Raw genomic sequence first — 22,438 nt, 5'->3', positions numbered from 1 at the left:
ACAAACAAGCATGGGATCACAGCCAATCAAACTCAATATCTGGCAGTTATGAGTAGCCAAAACCAAAACAATGGGCCACATTTAATTAGTGAAAGTGTGCCCCAGTTCAGAGTGGGAGAGACTTGTTGCCATTATTTAAAGTTGAAGCAGTGCTCTAGAAAATGCATGGTGAAGGCAGTGATCATTATAATAACCAGTGGAAACCCTCTCTCCTCCATAGACATAGATTGCCAAAGAGATAGGGAAAATGCAGTGGTTCGGTTGTGTGGGAGGAGGATCTCAGATGTCTTTGCTGAGAGGGCAACCCCCTTACCTGCTACAGAGCTGGGCTCCATGGGAGAGCCCATGCACCCTAGCACACAGAGCCATTGGCTGATAGAAAAGGAGTAGGGTATGGAGAGTGGGTCCATGACTAAGTGGATCCACCAGCCAACCTTTTCCCTTCTGTGCAATAGAGCAGGGGAAGGGATGGTCCTGCCAGTTCAGTAGCTTTAGAGGCTGTGGCAGCCCTGAGGCTGCAGTAGCAATGTCTGTACAACTCTGCTGCAGCTCTATAGCTTGGGGAAGGCAAGATTCTGGACTGCCCAGCAGAACTCCCCTGTGTGTATAGCCTTGTTATTTGGGCTATGCACAGGAAGTGGGATTTGGTCCAATAATAATTGCATTTATACAGTGAACACTTGCTGATGTGCTTGGAGCTCTGTTCAACATCCTGAAACCAATGTAATGTACACGAGAATCATCAAGGGGTGTTAGCATTAATAGTACTTTAAAAGGCCTATTAAAATGTTCTTGGAGTCACTCTCCTTGATGAGTGTCTTCCCTGCCTCTAACTATGAGTCTGATCCTGCAAACCCTTACTCATTTGAAAAGTACCCTGCTGCTCTGACACTATTCAGGTGATTAATGGTGTGCAGGATTGGGCCCTGAGTGTAAACCACATGGACGGTAAGCCACAAAGCACATTTTGTTTAGAGCAGAGCCATCTCTGCTCAAAACAAAAGAGAAGGGTTCCCCTTGCAATCAGTGAGCTGTAGTTTTACTGTCCCTTATCTGTCTCCTGAGAAGTTGGGATGTGCGTGAAGTAAACTTTAAAGCAAGAGATGGTTAAAATAAAACATTTGTGCTTCTTTTGCTAGTGGTGGAAATTCAAACTACACCTGCACACATACTTATGAATATCATCCTTTTTTTATTTCTCTTTCTTCCTTTTTCAAACAACGAGCTATTTTGCCCTTCATCGTTGTCTGAATTTGTTTCATTCTAAGAAATTCAGACATCTTGGCGGCCATCTAAGAAGCATGTATAACTGGAATAGGTCGAGCATCCCCAGAGCTACAGCAGAATGAGAAGCTAAGAGGAACCATATAGTTGCGGCTTTGCCAGGTCATTGTGCTTCTGCTCCTGCACAAACAGAGAATCAAAGTGTGAAAAGGAGTCTTTTAAATATTTCATCAGAGAATAGGATGCAACAGGAGGAAATACTAGAGGAAGATCTCCCTTTATGTTACAGCCTTTTCCAGAGAAATGCCTGTTTTTGAATGTCTCTCCCTTTTAAAAAGATGGCTGCTGAGCACGGCGCTTTGAAGATTTATTAGGATTGAAAAATTGTAAGGGAAACAGTATGACAATCCAAACATTGATGGAACACAAAGAAATCAGCCATTGGAAATGCTTCATTCTCTGCTTCAACCAGGTGTCAGAACAACTTCTATTAGCTTCAGAATGTGTTTCTTCCTTGCCAAGTTCCAAGGTACTCCATACAGTAAGGTTAGCACTTGACAAAAATGGCAATGACAAAAGCAGCCCTTCATCAAATACAACAAACTTCTCTGTGGGTTGGGTTTTCAAAATTATGATGTCCCATGTTGTGAATCTAAGACTTGCACTTATTTGTATGCATCCAACCAGCACCTTACCCAGAGGTGCAGATGTAACATGCAGCACCACACAGTGGTATGACCTATGTACGCCTTAATCAGGAATATAGATACCCAGGCCGGGACATGGTCTCCTATCCTAGCACATCAGTGGTATTTTTAACACTTTCAAACCAAAACTGACTGTCTAATGAGGCCTGCTGATTTAGTCATAGAGGTGTAGCATTGGCAATATGGTCCAGTATGGTCCAGTGGATACAGCATTGGCCCAGAAGCTCTGGGTTCCATTCTCAGGTCTGCCACTGAACTGAACGTAGGCAAGTCACTTCACTGCTCTGTGCCTCAGTTTCTTTTGTGTGCAGTGGAGCTAATGCTACTTAGCTTTCTTTGTAAAGCACTTTGAGATCTACAGATGGAAATTCTTCTGTAAGTGCATATGGTATTATTATTCATCCATCCCCTCTTATTGCAAGTTTATCACTATACCCTATTTCCTAGTGTTTTGCCAAGTCTAGAATTAAATGTCACAAGGCTTGAGTCTTCCATTACTTGCAAGGCCTTTACATACCCTCAGATGCAGGGGGATCAAGCCCATGCTGTTGTCTTCCTTTTCAGAGTCTTTTTTCTGTGGCCCAAGGCTGACCACCAAGTGGCCCAAAGCCTGGCCCAGATTTCCATAACTGCCTGTATATGTAAACCATTCACAAGTCATTACCACGGCTCTATGAATCCTTGCAGTAATTGTACCTGGAAATCCAGCATGCACATTTCAGGACATGCAGTTATAGAACTCTGTGTCATAGCAGCCAGGTAGTTTCATGGGAAGAAGGATCAGGTGATGGTGACTATGTTTTGAAGAAGAGACAGCTAGGGAGATCTCAGCTATGAAGAAGCAAAGAGTTGAGGACACGTAAACTTCTCCATCCCCAACAGACTAGTGTGTACAAGCTGAATTCCACTGGGAGGATTCCTACAGCAGCAGTAGATACACTGAGCAGCCACACTGGAAGAAGTAGAGGTGTTGGGAGTTGCTGTAGAAAATGATGATGAAGGCCACAAAGATCCAAAAAAACCTGATCCTAGTTTTGGCTGTAACCTGAAAAATCTGGACACAAAAAAAAGTCAAGAAATGTACCATTTGGCACAGAAAAATTGTTTGTGTTTGGGCCCAATCTAAAGCCCATTGAAGTCCAATGGGAATCTTTCCTTTGATGTCAGTGGGCTTGGGATCATGCCTTTTGGAAACGAAATCTTTAAAATTACAAATCAACTTGTCTTCAGGTAGGGTCACGTTTCTTGCGAACAAAGTGCGCTGTTACTAATATGCTGCAAAATATGCTGTTCAAAATCTCTGGAGCAGACAAACTCCACAGGACAGGATGTGCTAGGATGTGAGATGGTTTGTAATGGGGAAATACTGAACAGTATTTAAACCTGGCACTAGTCAAGGCCAGATCAGCTCTGCACTTTGAAACACACAGTTTAGAGCATAAAACAGTAACAATAATATCCTCTGGGTAGCCATCAATTTGGAAGGATTTTGTGTCAGCCGCTAAACCCAACAATGTTTTCAAAAAGGGAAGGCAAGGTCTGAAAAACAAAGCATAGGGGCCACTTCCTGCTGCTGAAAATGATGCCAGATTCAGGTAACCATGCTGAGGGAGCAAACTTCCCATTTCTATTTAAACAGTTTCTAATTAAACCAGTTATTTCACTTAGGATCCATTTAAAAAAGCAAAGCTGGGCTTAGATTTCTGGTACTCCAAGTGAGGCTAAGCTATGTGGGTTAGAGGCTAAATAGGGGAGTTTTAGCAGGACTAAATAGATTCTGAGCTCAGAAGATTTTGCTCTCATGCTGATGTAAGAATGGGGCAACTTCACTGATGTCAGTGGAGTTACTCAGAATTGACACTGCTAAAAGGAGCAGAATCTGTCCCTCAATGTTTAAAACAAAGCTCACAAAATCCAACATTACTCAACAGTTAGGGGGCTGCAGTTTAACTCCCACATATGTAATTGGACGTTTTCTTTAGTACCAGTAGAAAGTACGTATGGGAGAAATATTGCAAATGTCACCTCCCCACCTTTCTGCTGGTTCTGATACCATAGAGGCCCCGGAGCAGAGAGCTCATCGGTAGCCTCATAAAATATTTAAAGGACTTCCTGAACTAATTAAACATATTATTTGCTTTATTTACTCATGTATCTCTTATACATATAAAAATTTAACTCAGATTAATTTATTGCTGCCAATCAAATCTGTGGGCCAAATTCTCATCTCACATATAGTGGTGCAACTCTATTAATCTATCCCAGTGTATTCCATATGAGAGGATCATGAGGCACTTGGTCTACAGGTTGAATTTGAGATGGAAATAGAGGAGCAATATGCCAACAATCTAGAGGTCTATGTGAAACAAGTTGATGAGAATCTATTCAGTTCCTCATGGACAGCTAGCTACATTGCAAAATCTACCATCCTTGCTGGCAGTCACAGCAGAAAGAGCAAGGATTGAATAAACATTGAAACAGAGCTCCTTTCTTCATACACACAGAGGTGGTCTCTGCAGATCAGGAATGCGATGCAGAGTCAGGGTGGTGTACAGAAGCCTGCATTGCCACCTATTCTGTAGATAAACAAAGGACTGAAGTCTCCAGGGCTGTCAATTCAGTACATTTCTGGGAACATTTGAACAGGGTGACTTATCCCTTGAAGTGCCTGAGGCCAGCCAACCCTACTTACAAAACAGGCACACCTGGGAAGGATCACTTGATCCTCCTATAAAAGAGCAGCAGGGAGCACCAAAGGAATTGCAGAGCTCTCTAGGTGAGAAAGCTAGCTCGCTCGCTCAGGAGATGGTTTCCCAACTACCCAGTATATAGACCCCATACTGTGGCAACCAGGAAGGGGTTATTAGACCAGCCAGTTACCTTCTCAGCTGTGACTAACTGGCAGATTAACCACAGTTTGGATAAAAGGCTATAATTCCAACTGAGCAAACTCTCTGCTAAAAGGGCTGAGAAAGCTGCATGGAGAACTGAACCTCTAGGGAGAGAGGACTGGAGAATGGACTTCTGCAACAGGTGCCTGCAAACAGGCCAAAGTCAGAAGCTGCCCAGGGAATCAGTGAGGGAGTGTAAGAAATGGACCCTAGCTATCTGGTTCAAGGGCCTTGGGCTGGATCCTAGAGGGAAACATGGGTCTGGGTTTCCTATTGCCCCTTCCCTTGCGGGGTGTGTGTGTGTGCGCGTGCAAATCTTGAGAGTAAAGAAGCAAGGACTATTGTGGCTGGACTGAGAGCAAAGACCTGGTGTAGGGGCAGTGAACTTTAGGCTTTTTGTTTTCCTTTCCTGTTTACCTGGAAGGGGTGTGACTGCAAGCAACCTGCCTTGGGGGCTGAGGGCCAAGAAATAAAAGATGGCTGAGTGGCCTGAGCTGTGCCTGACAGACAGAGGGGCTGCTATGCTGTGCCCAGCTATGAGATGGTCACTGCCCCCCCAGTGAGTGAATCTCTGACAACTTACCTAGCTGCGGGGGGAGAGTTTGAACCCCCTGCTAGCTCTAGCTATACCCTCGAGCCGAGTATTTACACTAAGAATAGGCTACGATCTTTACTGCAGCCAGGAGGGGGTTAACTGATGCATCATAGACCCAGCCCTATTTTGGATTCTCTCTGAGAGTGTGGGTTCTGAAACCATTTCAGGAATGGACAATAATCTGCCTTTCAAATTCCACTCTGGGGGTAAGCTGCTACAGGGGCATGTGACATATGGGTGACGTCTAGTTGTGTGCTGGCACGTTGGTCTAAATCTTGAAGTCCTTACTCAGCTCACAGGCTAAACTCTCTGCATAGACTTTCAGATTTCACCCACTGTTAACTTGTGTTCCCCTAGAGCTGGATGCTGACAGAACCCAAGTCTGGTTGAATTAAGAGTCTTAAACTGGCTTAATGTTACTGTTGGAGGGCGAGATGAGACTGGAGTCCCCAAGAGCCCCAACTGTGCTTGGGGAGCTGTGCTTGGGTCCCTCCCAACCTTTCACAGAGTGTGACTGAAAGGCAGGCTAGCCAGGGAATAAAAGGAAGCGTGTTCTCATGGGGTAAGAGCTGTCAGGAGAAGGTGAAGCCGTTTACTGGAAGCCCTTATAGGAACCATGGTCTGGGGGTTGACCGGTGCTGTCTCCTTGCTGACAGAGCCTAGAAAGAACTGTGTGGAAAGCAGACCTGGGAAGGGGGCCTAGAGGGGAGCTATCAAAGGAGCCTGGGGAAGCGGTTGTACTGGCAGGTGCCAGGAGAGAAGCCATGGTTAGTAACAGGCACTGTAGGAAGTAGCCAAAGGAGAGAATAAAGCTTGGGTAATCCTGGTTTAGAGTAGACTGCTGCCCACAATTTAGGGTACCGGTCCCTTTAGTGCAATGAGGGAGGTGCTGTGGAAACACCTGGACTGAGGGGGGAAAGGCCTGTTGCAGTTGGGGGAATGCTGAAGAATTATTTGTTTTGCCTCCAAGGGGGAGGGCAAAATGCCAACAAGCTCTCCTTTCTAGCAGGACAGCGGATGCAAACTGAAGGAAAATGGAGGTTGTGGGTGCTCTCTGACACTGGACAACCCTGGTGCTGCTGTTACAGCTGCCTTTCTACCCACCCCTGCCCGGTGAGTAGTGCTGTGGGCTTTAGTCCGAGGATCTTTTATAAGACATGTCTTATAATTACAGAGGTTAGATACGGGTTTTCTGAACCAGCATGCAGGTAAGATGGTAGTCACTAAAGAGGCTGCTTGATGTAATTATCAAATAGCTGCAGGAGCTTAGAGTTGCCATGCCACTCAATAGGACTTTCCTGATTGATTGTTGTTATGTCTACACTGCAATGAAGCAGCTGGCTGGCCTATGTCAGCTGACTTGGGCTCGGGCTGTGGGGCTATAAAATTGCAGTGTAGATGTTCAGACTGTAGCTTGAGCTTTGGGACTCTGCGAGGGGAGGTTCCCAGAGCCCTGGTTCCAGCTTGAGCCTGAACACCTACACTGCCCTTTTACAGCCCTGCAGGCATAGCCCAAGCCCAAGTCAGCTGACATGGGCTCTTCGGAAAATGACAGTCAATGAGCGCTTATGGTCCCTTGGCAAAGCAAATTTCTACTATGAGAAAAAACACTCCTATGTAGCATTCAAATATCTATTATTTCAATCCCTGTTGATTCCATTGGATTCTATATCTCTTCCGCCTCTCAGTGATTTTCTTTGTGATCATGGCTTCATGCCTTGCATCTCTTCTCAGAGGGCAAAGCTGCTTGTAGTGTGTGTGAGACTGTAACCAACTCACTTTCCCTTCCCTGCACAGAACATGAACAGCTCCTTGCTCTCTTCTGTCGTCTGAATCCATTTAGCTTAAAAATCCTGGCCAACTAAGGATTTTCCTGCCTGCTAGCTTCTCTAAACAAGTGCCTTTCTCAACCAGCTAATGACCATACAAAGCTGCTTTAGATCTAGCTAATAAAGGCAGATGGATACTAATTTCATTGAGCCTCTGCCTGGCTAATGGATTCTTTTCTATTAGCTATTGCTCTGTGTCATGATCTTTGATTCCTCATCTACTCAGACTTTCCTTTGATGTTTGTTGCATGGTGGCAGAGACTAATACAGAGCGTACCAGGTTTCTAGCTACAAAAGCACGCGAGAGAGGAAATAACAGGGACCTGGTGACAAGATGCAGACAGGCAGTTGGAAACCTTGGCTCAATGCAGGCAAACCCAGCACAATTTACTGAATATTTTAGTCCATGCTGATGGATGCTTTCTTCTGGCTTCCTAGAAGCCCTACTTCCACTGGGAACAACACATCCCCTGCTTGCTATGAAGTAATGATAGCTCTGTTATCTCGCTGCCGGCCAGCAGGGGATGCTGCTGTAAAGCGCAACCAAATTTCTTTCTCTTTAGACACTGCACAGGTCACTCTGATTTACTTGTGTTTGGATTGGAGTGCACCTGTCTGGGGGAGGGGGAAGTACCACATGGGGGTGGGGGTGGAGAGGAGGGCCAGCTCCCTCTCTGGATGCTCCCTGGCTCTTAAATAACATGCACGCTGAAGGTAAAAAGTGTGTTTATCGGAAGCATCAGCTAGCATGCAATGGCATTGTTTTTCACACTAAGAATCCCGCCCCCCCCCCACCAGATCTTCCTAGAAGGACTCTACCTTCCCTCTCACCCACTCCAGATTTTTAACACTCCTGGGCCCCATAGACTGAGCTCTTTTGATAATCTGTCTTGGAGTTAATGCTCCACTGACATGCTGCGCCCTTGGCCTAGATTTCATTAACTGATTGGGTGGATTGGGTGAATACAAAGAGGATACAAAGAGGCTGTTATTAAGCCAGCCCCAGGCTGGGCTGATGGTAACCCAGAGAGAAGCCTGTGTGCAAGAAGGAGCCCTTAGGTGGAAACAGAAGCAAGGTGTTGCCACATGACCTCTGGCTTCGAGAGGATGCTCAGGAGGCAGCTGATTCTTACACTGGTGTAAAATTCATGGTACTCAGTCTATGCTAGAGGCTTGCTCTGGAGCAGCTTTGCTGGTGGCTGAAATCTGAGTGCTGTGGACAAGGCCTAAAAAGACATTTGCTATGGTTGGTAACCTGTCAGTCCAACCGCTTTGTAAACATTCAGTTTCTCAACCAGCCCACACGGTTTTCCTCCATTTTGGTAACTAATCTGCTAGCCCATTGGCCAGGCCACAGTATGCTATGCTGTCATGTTGGGGATCTGGGTTTGGAAGTGACTGCTGACGTCCTTCTCTCTTGGCCAGGATGGGGGTAGTCTGGAGATAAGCAGCTGTAGGCCTGTTATTTTCTTTCTTCCCTGAATGACCGGTCATGGGGCAGCATTGCTGTCTGAAAAGAGACTGTTTGAATCTGTGGTGTGATGAAGGGACTGAATGACACACACATCCTAGGACAGCAAAGGCATTTTCCAGCGGAGCCTGTCCCTTCCATTAAAAAGGAAAGGAGACTCTCTCACAGTCTGCATGCCACTTTCTCCCTGGCCCAATGATTTGATGCAGTAGGCAAGGTGAAGGCAGCAAATGCAAATATTAAAATGTATGGAGTTATCCCATGGCAGATAAAGCAGTTATTATAAGTATAGGGCCTGATCCTGCTGCCATTGAGTTAAAGGGAAACTAATGGAAACAAGATTGGGCCCAGTTTTTACTTTGGTTACCAATGGCTGGACAGAGCTTTAAGGTTCCTTTTGGCTGAAACGCAAGAGGGTCATCATCCTTACCTGTAGTCTCAGCAGACAATGAGGATGTGCAGTATCCTATCCCAACACCCCAGCAGATACAGGTCAGTCATCAGAGATGCCAGCCACCTATTGTAAAGATTGTGGCCATGATAAACAAGTTCCACTTATTTTGTCATTTCACTTATGTCTCAGCTTTGACAGCGCTGTGTGGAACATTGCCTATTAGTAGTGAATGGTGAGTTGGAAGTAATTCCCCACTTGTCTCTTTTGTTCTTCTTTCCTTTCTTCCACAGGACACATGAGACAAGGGCAGGCTTGGAATTAATATTATACAGACACAAAACTCAGATGCACAATTTACATTGGCTGCATCAACTAATGAAGGCTGGATCAGTGTCAGGCTGGTAAAGAATTCCTTTGGCTTGATAAGTCACTTGGGAAATAGACGAGAATAGCCTGGGTTGGAATCAGTCAAAGACCTGCTTCTTGATTGCTTTCAAATTCTCTGGCTTGATATCAATATCTCATGGCTCCAGGGCAGCCTTCAAAGACCCATTTGGCAATTATGAAAATGCGAGTTTTGCTGTTGCTGCAGAACTGATGAGAGGTAGGGAGTCACTGTCTGCTGGGTGGCCCTTAGAGTACTGCCATGTGAAACATGTCATTAAGAAGATAAACAATAGCAAATGGTGGCTGCTGAGGGTTCTGAGCCAAACCTGGGAAGCACACCCAGAGTGGCTCTATGGGGTGGGAAGCAGGCTTGCTCTGGTCTCCAGATCACATGCAATACTTCACAGATGGCTAAAAACCTTTTTGTGAGGGAATAATAAAAGGGAAATATGGCTTGCAAAAAAACCTCAGCCATTCTTCCCTGGCACGGGAATGACCCTGCCATGAGCAGGCTGTACATGAATGGGGGAGTAGGCTAGAAGGTAGTGATGAGACCAGCAGGCTGCTGCTTCCCCTTTCCCAAGACAAGCTTTGGTGGCTCTCTAGAAGACTGAGACATGAAAGGCTGTTGTAGGACAGAATTGCTGGATCTCCAGGAGGGACAGAATACTTGGGTTACTACCTATGGAAGCTTTAATGCCCATGCCATGCTCCTTGCCATAGGCGTGTGCCCCAGTGCTGTAGGACATGGGACTGAGTGCGAAGACATTGGTCGTGAATAGGCCTAAGTGAAAGCAGGACAAGTCAAAGGTTGGTGACCTCAAATGACATACTTCCCTCCCCCTGAATTCATCCCATTCTAACAATGATGGCTGGAGAGCTCTAGAAGGAGACTACTACCAAGAGTGTAAGAGGAGATGAAAGAGCAAACAAACCTTCTGAATGCAGCATGTGTATGTCTCTAGCTAAATGAAGTTTTGTCAGTTCCTGCCTATCACATAATACAATGCAGGGAACCAGCTGCCCTCCTTGGCTTCTAAAGCCCTGCACTGACCTACTCCAGCCGGCCTCATAACCTTCTTCACTGCCTGCCTTGCTCTCTCTGCTTATCTAGGTCCAGATCCTATGCCACTGAGGTCAATGAGAGCTTTGCTATTGACTTCAGTGGGTGCAGGATCTAGCACCTGCTGCCTCTTGGTGTCTCCACAGAGTCTTGCCACTTCTCCTTTCTGCTCTTATTACCTGGAAAAGTCTCCTTGTAATTCACATTTTCATATGAATTCTCTAGGTAAAATTTAGCCGTTATGCAAATGATATGAGTTACATCTTGGCTTGTGGATGATCCACATGCTGCTGATGTGAAAAGGATGGGGGTTGTAACAGGAAAAGCAGCTACCAGGGGGTTAGAAGGCTACTTTCAGACAATAAACTTTATGTATTCCTGCTGCAGCTTTATCTTCTCCACCCACTTACCGCTGTGTAGCTTTTGTCACCATGCAGAGCATCTATGAATTTTGCCTTTGATTTCAAATGTCAGCTGTAAATATCCTCCTCTCTTGACTCCTCCTCTTTTAAATTTCCCTTTGCTTTGGTATAATTTTTAAGTTGATAAAGCATATGGCTTCTTTAGAAGGCCTCTATCTGTGATATTAGATGACATTTTCCCCACTCTGTGTTGTACCATGTTCACCATTGTCCCACACCACAGTGTAACATAATAGGAAATGCAGAGCATCAAGACTAATTTTGTTTGTTCAGATACAAGCTGAATTGTCTGAATCGATTTACAAGCTGTCACTCTACAAACAACGGATCATGGAGGCAGAGGGATCTGTTCCGAGTGGTTATTTGAAATAACATCTATAATTGTGGTTGCTAGTAATGAATTATGGAGAGAACTTTGAAGAGCTAATATTTCCAATGCCCAAGACAGGCGATTTCAGCTCCTTCTTGTGTATGCAGACAGGTTGAGGACACGGAGCTGTAATAATCTATGAAATATTTTTTAACACTTAATATATTGCTTTGCTGTTTTACTGCACTCTAACCATTCCAAAGTGCACACCCTAAAAGTCAGGAGCAGGTTTTCACATACGAAAGTGTGCTCATCCCTTTGCACGCATTTGCCTTGTGCATGCACACCAGGGGAATTTGCACACCTAGGTCAGGGTGTGCATGCATGCACTTATGCTGAGGGGAATTTGCATATCCAAATTAGCTGTGTAAAAGTGCATATTTTATTGAAAATTGGATCTAAACTGTATAATTCTGAGAGCATGCTTTTGAGGTGGGCATCATTAGTTTTGCTGTGGGGGGAGGTGCAGACACAGGTTAGAGTCAACACTTCCAACAGTGTCTACTGATTTTTGAGTGCCTCAGCTTTTGGTTATCCAACATGTTTGGCCTAACTTTCACAGGTGCAGAGCTCCCATTGACTTCCACTGGCATTCTGAGTGCTTAGCATTTCTGCAAATCAGACCCAAGATGTCTAAAGATAAGGCCCAAAAATCAGTGGCCACTTTTGGAAAACTTGGTTCAAGTCCACCTTGTGATTTAGTGGAATAAGAACAGAGGAGATTCTGATTCTATTCCTATGATCAACGGAGCAGGTAACCCACTGGCTCTTTCAGTAGCACTTTTCAACGGAGATTTACAAAATGCTTTGTGATCCCTTTATCGATATAGGGATTGCTTCTTGCACCCTTGAAATGCTGGCACCCCAGAGTCAAATATCACAGCTGTGTTTGACAGTCCTAATGCAGTCTACTCCAAAGGCTAAGGCAGAACGTGAAAAAGAATGAAACTGGTGCAGAAGTTTAGTTCAACAGAAGCCATAGTTGCCATGTGGAAAGGCAAGAATTTGAAAAAGTTCATCCAGTCATTGACTCTATTTGAAAGAAGACGGAATATTCCATTTTCATTCAAGCAGCATGAGGGAGATTTAAAAAAAATGAAATTAATTTGAATAGCGTTAACTAGATTAACTGACCTCCCTTGACCCTGCTGTAGCACTGCAGTCATTCAGAAGCCTCTGCAGTGAATATGAAACTTCCTCATGGTCTGGTGCTTATGGCATTGTTTCTTTGATAAAGGTTTCATGGGACATGCTTGAAGCGTCTCTTCGGTGGCATTTTTCATTGTGTTTACTCTTAGGGTCACCCCATGTCAGAGACTTGCGGCAAGCCTCTTGCAGTTGAAAAAAGAGGATAGGGAACAACAGAGAGAGAGAGGATTGTGCTTGTAATTGCTCAGCTGTAATTATCTGCCGTTGTGCATTGAATTAGCACGGAGTTGGGGAAAATATTTAATTTGTAACACTTAAATGTTTCAGAGGGGTAGCCGTGTTAGTCTATATCCACAAAAACAACGAGGAGTCCGGTGGCATCTTAAAGACTAACAGATTTATTTGGGCATAAGCTTTTGTGGGTAAAAAACCCCCTTCAGATGCATGGAGTGAAAATTGCAGATACAGGCATAAATATATATTGGCACATGAAGAGAAGGGAGTTACCTTACCTTGTAAGTATGGAATGTACAGCTACAGTAATTGTATGGTCAAATGGACATTCACAATTGTGAATGTCCGCACAACACTCGGGGGTGGGGGTGGGGGGAGGTTTGTTTTTTGGGGTGGGGGTGTGGGGGGACAAGGACATGGAGAAACCCTTCTCTTCTAAGAAGTCCCATGCTTACTGCATATGAACATTAGCAACTCAGAATCTCTGATGTAAAGGCGTCATCTAAAAAAAGCCCTGCACATTAAACTGAGCTGATCCTGCTGAGATTCAGACCTGTAGTTGCATGGAGTCTTGGGTCCAGCTGGGCACTGTTCACTATAGCAACCAAGGGAGTGATAGCTTTTAACATCAGCTTTTCAAACGGCAAATGGGGGCCATATCAGCTTCCCTGGCACAGGTGAGAGTGGGGCCATTATCAGAGTGTTTGGGTGTGCCAACTGTGAGTGGCATCACACTGGCTACATTACCTTTATACCAACTGGAGAATCTCCTAAAGCAGCAGCATTCCTAGCTGCCACTAAGGGTATCTTTCCCACTGCTTTGTGTTACCCCGGACTCTGCTGCCCCCTCTTCCCCTTGGCAGATAGGGAGATGCAAGAGCAGGCAGTCCCAAAGTTCTGCCACCAGCATCCAAAACAGCAGCAGGGCTCATTCGGGGATGGCACTATGCCAGCTCCACTGTGCCTCGAGGACCTTGTGGGGAGGGAGCACTTTTCAAAACACTGCAAAATATACAGCAGTGCCTAGGCCAGTCTGGATCTGCCACTCTGCCCAAAGCTCCTCCCCAGAGCCAGCCTCCAAGGTACACACCTCTTAGGCAGGATAAACAACCTTGCTCTAATGCTTAGGTTGGCTGCCAGTTCCACTCCTCTTAAATGTAGTTCAGCTGTGGATGACCAGGTGCAGAGATTCTTCACTGGATCCAGCAGACGACCAGAGATTGAACTCCCCAAGTCTCCCACCACCTGCTGGAGCCCCAAGCTGTGCTTGTGTCACAAGTGACATGAAGGAGATAGACTCATCCTAGACCACAGGACTGAATAGCACAAAAATGCTGCTCTGTTTGGCCTGAGTAACCTTATGGGTTGAGGAGGGGCCCAGGACCGGGATAGGTCAGCAATTTGTGCTGGAGATGTGCTTTGGCAGAGAGAGAGAGACTTCCCCTAGGCCCTCCTCGTCTGTCAGGCCCAAGATGGGACTATAAATCCTTTGCTCTTGTGAGCCTTAAATGCACTCTGTGGTATTGGAAATACCATGAAAATAAAATGAAGCTTGTAGACTTCACAGGCTGTCTAGGAGCTGGACACCTTGTCCTCAGAGAATCCAACAGAAATAAAAGAACTGCAATGAACTGATTTATGCCTATGTGTGAGCTGCACTGTCCTAGTCTTGGTATTCTAGTTTCATGGTATTTTGCTTTTTGCTACCATTCTGAACAAGTGAAATCTTGATGCCAGTAAACCCCATAGATGGGTACTCTCCATTGCTGCTCAGCAGATAGAATCACTTCTGCATCTGTAACAGAAAAGGAACAGGTACATAAAAGCAGGTAAAGGATAAAGGAAGTCCTTAGGTACCACTTTGAAGTGGGCTGATCTCTGCAGCACACGTATATCGCAGCTATGTCCAGATAATGGACAATATCTTGATTATGTGAATGAACTTAGTGTTGTGCATCAGATTGTGATATACTGGCGTTAAAGAACAGCCACAGCAAAATAACAAAATTCTGCTTTGCTTTGCTTCACATCTAGGATTTTGTCAGTGTGTCCAGAATAATTATTAAGCAAGTTATAATGGAAACTTTGTTTATTTACCTCGCCTTAAAAAAAATGCTAAGAACTTATGGATTGAGGAGACCAGAATCCTTAATAGCTGATTAGATTTAAAAAGCATAGTTTATTTTTCAATAAATGCTTTAGATCTAAGATCAATTACATGCATTGGGGGGCTGTTTGTGAAAGCCTTAGATCTAACTTTACCCAGACATTCAGCTAGGTTTTGCTAGACTAATATTATCCACCATTACCCTGGTACAGATGGGGGGATGGTACAGCAATATTTTACATTGTGGAATAGTGCATCAACTGTCAATTTTCTTTTTAAGTTGTTCCCAAGTACAGTGTCCTTTCCCTTTGATCTTCTCGTAATTTTTGTTGCTGCTGGTTGAAAATGAAGACATTTTTTAAAAGAAATTGCATTTCCGTTCTCCTTAATCTTTATATTTCAAGCACAATTGCAGGCTGATGACATCAGGGGAAGGACAATTATAGAAATAAGGAAATTAAGGTCCACCTTTGGTCGAATAGTTCAAGGACTGTGGGAGAGTGGGGGGCAGAAGAGGGGAACCAGGGCTAGTACAAAGCGTTATATGAAATCATACAGAAACAAAATCTGTGGTATTCAGCTGCATAGGAACAGTACTTAGCTCTTATGCAGAGCGGTTCAAATATCAGTTTTATCTTAGCAATGTTTGTTGTTTTCTTCATGTTGACAGATGGGGACATGGGAACAGGCAGATAAATCTGACCTTGGTTAGGGTTGGGACCTGGACGGCTTCTTGGCTCAGCATTGGGAAGAGGGGAGAGATAGCTCAGTGGTTTGAGCACTGGCCTGCTAAACTCAGGGTTGTGAGTTCAGTCCTTGAGGGGGCCATTTAAGGATCTGGGCCAAAAATTGGGGATTGGTCCTGTTTTGAGGAGGGGGTTGGACTAGATGACCTCTAGAGGTCCCTTCTCCCAACTCTGATATTCTCTGTTTTGAGGAGGGGGTTGGACTAGATGACCTCCAGAGGTCCCTTCTTCCAACTCTGATATTCTATGATTGCAGCTGGTGACGCTTCCTGGCCTAGTATTCAGGTTGGTGGGGCTCTAAAGTTTGTTGTTAGGGTAGGGGTAGGAGGGTTTTGAGGTCAAGTGTTTGGACTACAGCCAATACGATTCCTCTGCCAAGGCCTAAGATTGAGGCTGGTAGGGCCTCCCTGGCCTAGGGTTATTGTGGCAGGTAAAAGCCTTTCTGTGAAACATTTGTTCTGGGCAAATATGGCATATTCCTGACTTCCTCATGCTCCTGCAGATATTTGTTCCATGTTGTATAGATTGGGGGGCGGGGGGGTGACATTATCCTACCTTGGCATGTCCTGAATTCTGGGCTTGGATGATATGGGCCTGACTGCCCTCTGGCATAAGCTGAGCAGCCCTTGGGGCATATCATGCCATCTTGGGGCTGCCTGGCAGCCTCAAACAGCCAAAACTCCAAGCCCTCTTGGCAACACTCTTGGCAACTTCTCTGGGCTGGAGAAGTCCCAGATAGTGGGATCTGACTGTCAGGGCACAGTTACTCCCCTGTGAAATGCTGCTCCTCATGCTTTCCTATTGTGGCTGATCTTATTCAATTTGTGTTTGTTTTTGATACTTTAAATCACCTATATGTATCACACCAGAAAAGACAACATAAAACATCAAAATATCACATTAACACCCCCTTACTTCACCCCCTTCCACACACATCAAGAAAAACGGAAGAAGAAAATTAATAATGGGAATAAACAATACTGTTTCATCTGCAAATTTGGAGAACTTTCCTGAGCCCTCTAGACCACAGAGCTGTACAACTGCTCTCAGACTGTTTAGTTCCCAGCCAGAGGCTGTCATCAGAGGAAATGAGTGGTTGCATCACTTCCTTTTGGTCTCAGAGCAAACACATTAGGCAAGCAATTATCCTGATGCCAGTATAGTATCACAAGTCAGGGGGAAGCTTCCTTCTTGCGACTTTTTCTTTCCTTCCAGCAATGGGAGTGCAAACTGCTGTTTGACTAGTTACAACATTCAAGGCAAAAGAACAAACAAGCTCCACTTTTACCTGTAGCAAAAATTTGAGGCAAAGTTTGATAAGCCCTAAAACTAGTCTCTTGTCATGAGAATAATAGCCCATCCTTAACTCTAGCTGTGCTACTGAGTATCACTTTTTAATAATTTAAGACCTGGATTGTTATAAAATTACCCAGGTGGTGATGTTACTGTTTTCAGGTAAGTGCTTTTACATGAAATAATGGCAGCACTTACAAAAAGAGAGGAAAGCCCTCCCGGGGGCAGCAGGAACAGGTGCAATCTTAGAAGGCTGCTGTTGAGGGTGGGGGTGGGAGATAATCTCTATTCTTGTTGGAAAAACTGAACATGTAATCTGCGATGACGTTTGCCCTGTCCTGACACCAATAGTTTCACTAATGCTTTTACATCAGATCAGCAGAAGGTAGCAGAGAAGAGGACTGCAGGATATAGGGCCCAATGCTGTAAATTGGAGGTTCAGGTACTCCGCACCCAGTAGCCACTGGAGTCCAATCTATCCATCCTTCTCCTTCCACTGCAATCAATTATGACAAATTCAGGAAACGCATAAGGCCCTCAAAATAAGGTGACACCTGTAGAGAGCAGACCTATTATAAGGGACACTTGGTTCAGGGCCTGACCCAAGATCTTGGATGTGAGCAGCCGTGGGCTCTGGGGCTGTTTGAGCCCACTTTGGGATTTTACAAATGGCCTCTTCTGCTCTTAATAGGCTGAACCCAAACCCCCCAGAGCTGAAAAAGTTCAGATTGTCTCCAGACCCAATCTTTACTGCTGTCCCTTATCTCTGTAATGCACAGAACCAAATTCCCCCAAGCTCTGAGAAGGCACAGGCCCAGCTATGAATTCTGTCACTCAGGCCCACCTGTGATTTAACACATTCCTTTAAGCCATGTGAGAAACACTGAAATCCACACTGCAATTATTTCATCTCTTTATTCCAGAGCTGGGTATCGGTGCTTGTCCTGCATGGCAGATCTTTAAGGCAGTGGAGTGACAGGAAGAGAAATGTGCATTGAAGTGGGAATCGTAAAAGTACTTTGTATTGAAGTTATCAGAGCTTAAGAACCTGTGGTGGATCATATGGCAGCTTGATGAATGTCTGACATGATGAGATGTTTGCTAAGGAAAGTACACAGTTCATAAAAACCAACCTCAGAAGTCTGGTCTGACCTGTATAACACAACAGCAAGCTGGATAAACCTGCCTGCCAGAATTTTTCTTTGAGTGTATAAGAACTTTGCTGTCTTTCATATGCCTTGTTCTTGCAGCCTGGGGGCACATAGCAGGCAGAAAGGAAACTGCTCTCGGAAGAAATTGACGCATACACTTGAACTCCAGTGCAGAAAATCACCTAACGGAGTATTTGAGACTCAAGCCCTGGATGGAAAGGTATTTGAGAATCAAGAATGGGAAAGCTGGTCCAGAGTTATTTCAACAAAGTTTGCAGCTGTCGTGTGTGTGTGTGCGTGTATGTATGTATATATATATGTGTGTGTGTGTGTGTGTGTGTGTGTGTGTGTGTGTGTATTTATATAAAAATAAATAAAAGGGCGGTGAAGCGATTAAAAAAAAATGAATCGCGCGATTAAAAAAAGAATAGAATAGCCAAAAGTATTTAAATAAATGGTGTCTTCTACATTTTCAAATATTTCTATTACAACACAGAATACAAAGTGTACAGTGCTCACTTTATACTATTTTTATTATAAATATTTGCACTGTAAAAATGATAAACAAAATAGATTTTTCAATTAACCTCATACAAGTAGTAGTGCAATCTCTTTTGTGAAAGTGTAACTTACAAATTAGATTTTTTGTTACATAACTGCACTCAAAAACAAAACAATGTAAAACTTTAGAGCCTACAAGTCCACTCAGTCCTGCTTGTTCAGCCAATTGCTAAGACAAACATGTTTGTTTACATTTATAGGAGATACTGCTGACTGCTTCTTATTTACAATGTGATCTGAAAGTGAGAAGAGAGTTCGCACGGCACTTTTGTAGCTGGCATTGCAAAGTATTTACATGCCAGATATGCTAAACATTCATATGCATGCTTTGGCCACCATTCCAGAGGACATGCTTCCAGGCTGATAATGCTCGTTTAAAAAAAATGTGTTAAATTTGTGACTGAACTCCTTGGGGGGAGAATTGTATGTCTCCTGTTCTGTTTTACCTTCCATATATTTCATGTTATAGCCATCTTAGATGATGACCCAGCACATATTTGTTTTAAGAACACTTTCACAGAAGATTTGACAAAACACACAGAAGGTACCAATGTGAGATTTCTAAGGCTAGATACAGCACTCGATCCAAGGTTTAAGAATCTGAAGTGACTTCCAAAATCTGAGAGGGATGAGGTGTGGAGCATGCTTTCAGATGTCTTAAAAGCGGAACATTCCAATGCAGAAACTACAGAACCCGAACCACCAAAAAAGAAAATCAGCTTTCTGTGGTGGCATCTGACTCAGATGATGAAAATGAACATACGTCAGTCTGCTCTGCTTTGGATTGTTATCGAGCAAAACCCGTCATCAGCATGGACTCATGTCTTCTGGAATGGTGGTTGAAGCATGAAGGGATATATGAATCTTTAGCGCATCTGGCACATAAATATCTTGCGATGCCGGCTACAACAGTGCCATGCGAATGCCTGTTCTCACTTTCAGGTGACATTGTAAACAAGAAGTGGGCAGCATTATCTTCTTCAGATTGTAACCAAACTTGTTTGTCTGAGCGATTGGCTGAAATGGGACTGAATGGACTTGTAGGTTCTAAAGTTTTCCATTGTTTTATTTTTGAATGCAGTTTTTTTGTAGTACATAATTCTACATTTGTAAGTTCAACTAACTACAGTACTTGTATTAGGTGAATTGAAATATACAATTTCTTTTTTACAGTGCAAATATTTGTAATGAAAAATAAAGTGAGCACTTTATATTTTGTGTTCTGTGTTGTAACTGAAATCGATATATTTGAACATGTAGAAAATATCCAAAAATATTTAAATAAATTGTATTCTATTCTTGTTTAACAGTGTGACTAATCGCGATTATTTTTTAAAATTGCTTGAGAGCCCTAAATATATAATATAATAAAACTGCAGCATCACATATTGGGTATTTCCCCCTTTCAAGGTCAAACATTCAATGAACTGAACCAGACACCACAAAGAGAAATCTGACACAAGTTCTATTTACCTTTTACCTGAGAGGAAAGTGAAGTCACTGATTGCTAGTAATTACACACAAACCTTCTGCCACCCCAAATATCTCAACACGTGGAGTCTAGAAATCCAGATCTGGATTCTGTGTCTTGGCTCATTTCTCCTCTAAAAGGCCTATTTTCTCCTAACCTTGCTGATCAGGTGCTACCTAAGCATCTGCCATATCTCATTTGCCTTTTGTTACAGCTCTGCTGTTGTACGTCTGTATATGCAGTCAGTCGGTCACATGAAAAGACAACTCATGCCAGTAAAGTTCAGATCCGGTAAACACATAGCAAACAAAGTCTTTCTGCAAGCTTTGATCTCTGATCACCTTCAAAGCCTGATGGTGTCAGTTCTCTTTACAACAACCACTAAAATAACATGTAGGGGAATATCTAGATTTCAATTAGCCTAGACTGGAACTCCCACTCTGGGGTCTGCTTGTGATTGTCCATTAATGATTTATTCCTCAGGAGAAGCTGACTGAAATAGTCCTGTCCCTGTCTGAGACTGGCATAGAAAACTTCATCAGCTAATGTGCTCTGCCTATGGCATCCAATTGAGGGCAAGCTGGCCTTGAGTCTCTTGTCTATAAAAATTAAATGGATTCTACTTACTGCTTTCAGTTCTACATTATACTGTGTGACTGATACGTGCTTAAATACATGTGTTGTTTATGTAACTAAAAAAGTCAGGCTTGATTTCTCAGTGCAGGTGTCCAGGCACCTTGTCAAAACGTGGAAATACAGATCCCGTGGAGATGAGCCTAAGAGATAAGAACCTAGACTAGATCAGAACAGTAGTTTAATCGGCAGTTTGAACAAACAGTATTAGTGTCTGTCAGACAAACTACAAGAGTGATCCACTAAATCTTAAAGGAAGAGTCACAGGTAAATAACATCTGAGTACTGTGATCTCACAGTAAAGAGGTCTCAGACTTGGCTTGACTGGTCCCTGGGGAATAACGCCTCGCATATGGAGTGGCACAAGGCAGGTATCGATAGCCCTGCACCATCCCCATGCAGTCACCAGCTGGGGGCATCTAAGGATAGGAATGGGAGCAGCCAGACTATGTTGTATTCCAGCTTTTCTGACCTGCAGTGAAGCACATTGGTGGCAATGGGAAGCTGTCACATATTTGACAAATGCTCCACTTATGCTGGGGACTGCACTGGCCCCTGGACCAGCCCAGAAACCTGAAGATGGAAAGGACAGGTGGCATAAGCCTTGGCCCCTCATGGGTTGTGCATCCTTAAGCTGTGCTGGATCTAGCTCTAGCTGTTTACGAAGTATTTATTTTCGGGGGGAGAGGGGCGAAGGGGTTTCCCTCAATGGAGCAATCTCTGACTTGTCTCCCCGTTGCTGGAAATCCTCACTGACTGCATTGTGGAGTTACTTCTTCATCAGTCACTGATTTTCCCAACTAGAGACCATTTACTTGAAAAATTAGTTTTGACAGTCCGTCCCCAGGCTGAGTAGTTGTGTACAGAGTGCAGTAGTAGCCCATGGTGCTGTTTCCTCTAGGTCCAGGTAAAGGCCTGCGTTGGTTCGTTGCTATCACACAAGCACAATGTAGCTGTAAGAGCATTGAAAATGCTGCTGTCTGCAACCTAAGCTCCAGCCTTCTCCGTAGTGGGAGGTTGGTCACTAAGGCGTTTGCTTTCCAAATCTTTTATTTTGTTTAATGATGTTTTAATTCAGAGAATGCAGGCCTGAAACTGAATCACATTGTGGTCAATTAGTGGCTTGCTGTGAATTGTGTATCATCAAACATTAATCACTTTCACGTAAACAACATGCTTTAAGCCAAAATCTCGACCTCCATCATCCAGGAAGAATCCCTACTATCTGTAAATGAGAAGCATATACTTTCAAAACAAGCTTCCAGAACTGTATGTGTGATAAATGTATGTGTGTTATGCCACCATGGAGGCTGAGGTGAGAAAAAAATCTGGCTTTGTTTGATTTAAAAAAATAAATCTAATCTCCCCCCACCCTGTTGAATTAGCTCCCACTAAGAATATTTCTAAACCTGAAGCTGGCCACATTCAGACAGTGTTGTAAAACACACCTTTGTTTAGGCTTTTCGCTCCTGGATACCCCTAGCGAACAGCCAATTGGCAAGGCATTCTCCTGTCTCAGCTTTTAAAGTTGGGACAGTGATGCTGCCTGGAATGATGGTGTATTTGTACCTGAAACTTGAGGAAATATTTTTGCTTTGAATCCAGCCATGTGGACACTAGGGTTATGATATCCTTGTAAAGCCTGGTGACAGTAGCTTAATTAATGTTGAATGCATTTTCTAAAATAGAGTTTAGGGGATCATGGGATTTTATTGGGGCATTCAGGTGCAGGGGGAAGTT

The 22,438-nt window shown here is 44.0% G+C and overlaps 1 long non-coding RNA gene across 1 annotated transcript; it reads left to right on the top strand.

Annotated features, from left to right (window-relative positions):
• The first annotated feature begins 4,853 nt into the window (after positions 1 to 4,853).
• LOC119842029 lies at positions 4,854 to 20,689 on the top strand. The gene is made up of 3 exons (XR_006275366.1): positions 4,854 to 6,530; positions 18,133 to 18,253; positions 20,549 to 20,689. It is a non-coding gene; the product is annotated as an uncharacterized LOC119842029 (long non-coding RNA).
• Positions 20,690 to 22,438: the final 1,749 nt, after the last annotated feature.

Source organism: Dermochelys coriacea, chromosome 13, assembly GCF_009764565.3.
Source record: "Dermochelys coriacea isolate rDerCor1 chromosome 13, rDerCor1.pri.v4, whole genome shotgun sequence".
NCBI lineage: Eukaryota > Metazoa > Chordata > Testudines > Dermochelyidae > Dermochelys > Dermochelys coriacea.
Note: the sequence above shows the minus strand (reverse complement) of the source record. Positions and strands in the feature narration are given on the sequence as shown.